Consider the following 1758-nt stretch of genomic DNA (forward strand, 5'->3'; position numbering starts at 1 on the left):
TTGATTTCTATCAATCTTGCTGTTGGAGCAATGATCTGCTAAGGCTTGGCTGGCCATTGGCCATGTCTAGTGTTTTGGACCGGAGCTTTCTTTGAAAGCTTGGCTGGCTATGAAGCCATGTCTAATTCCTGGACCGGAGTCTTAGACTAACATTGCATTATTCCTGGAATTCTCATTAAGAATTTTGATATCTTTATTTTCTTTTTCCACTTAAATTTCGAAAAATCCAAAAAAAATTTACAAAATCATAAAAAACCAAAAATATTTTATGTTTCTTGTTCAGTTTAGAGTCTCATTTTAAGTTTGGTGTCAATTGCATGTTTCTGTTTTTCTTGCATTCATCCATGTGTCTTAAAGTGATCTTCAAGATGTTCTTGATGATTTCATTGCTCTGATCTTTGAATTCTCTTGACTTGAGTGTTTTGTTATGTGCATTCTCATTTTGTTAGTGTCAGTAGTATACAAACTGCTAAGTTTGGTGTCTTGCATGCATTGTTATTTGATTTTAGTTGCATTTTCATTATTCCTCATTATTAAAAATCCAAAAACAATTTTAATTTGTGTCTTTTCAAGTCAATAATACAGAGAATTGAAGATTCAGAACATACAGCAAAGGAATTATACAGAAAAAGCTGGGCGTTCAAAATGCCCAGTGAGGAAGGCAAACTGGTGTTTAAACGCCAGCCAGGGTGCCTGGCTGGGCGTTTAACACCCAAAAGGGTAGTGCTTTGGGCGTTAAACGCCAGAATGTGCACCATTCTGGGCGTTTAACGCCAGGATGGCACAAGAGGGAAGATTCTGTTTTTAATTCAAATTTTTCTCAGGTTTTCAAAATTTTTCGAAATAAAATCTTTTTCAAATCATATCTTTTCAATCAAATCTTTTTCAAAATCAATTTCTTTCCATTTTCAAAAATACTTGCTATCAATTAATGATTTGATTCAACATTTCAAGTATGTTGCCTTTTCTGTTGAGAAAGGTTTAATGTTTGAATCATATCTTTTCTTGTTAGCCAAGTCATTAATTTTCAAAATCAAATCTTTTTAAATTGTTTTTCAAATCATATCTTCTCAATCACATCTTTTTAAAACCATAACTTTTCAATCACATCTTTTTTATTTCTAATTTCAAAATCTTTTTCAAAAATCACTTGATTTCTTTTCCACTATTGGTTTTCGAAAATCAATTAGTGTGTTTCAAAATGTTTTCAAAATCTTTTACTTAATTTTCGAAAATTACTTCCCCTCTTCTCACATCCTTCTTTTTATGGACTAACACTATTCCTCAATGAACAATTCGAACTCCATCTCTCTTGATAAGCTCGAATTCTTCTACTTCTTCCTTCTATTTTTCTTTTCCTCTGACACCTCAAGGAATCTTTATACTGTAACATAGAGGATTCCATATTTTCTTGTTCTCTTCTCTTTCATATGAGCAGGAGCAAAGACAAAAGCATTCTTATTGAGGCTGACCCTGAACCTGAAAGGACCTTGAAGCGAAAGCTAAGAGAAGCTAAGACACAACTCTCTGTAGAGGACCTAACAGAAATCTTCAAAGAAGAAGACATGGCAGCTGAAAACAACAACAATGCCAACAATGCAAAGAAGGTGCTGGGTGACTTTACTGCACCTACTCCTGACTTCTATGGGAGAAGCATCTCTATCCCTGCCATTGGAGCAAACAAATTTGAGCTTAAGCCTCAATTAGTTTCTCTAATGCAACAGAATTGCAAGTTCCATGGACTTCCATTGGAAGATC

This window comes from Arachis duranensis, chromosome 10 (genome assembly GCF_000817695.3).
Source record: "Arachis duranensis cultivar V14167 chromosome 10, aradu.V14167.gnm2.J7QH, whole genome shotgun sequence".
In the NCBI taxonomy this organism is placed as follows: domain Eukaryota; kingdom Viridiplantae; phylum Streptophyta; class Magnoliopsida; order Fabales; family Fabaceae; genus Arachis; species Arachis duranensis.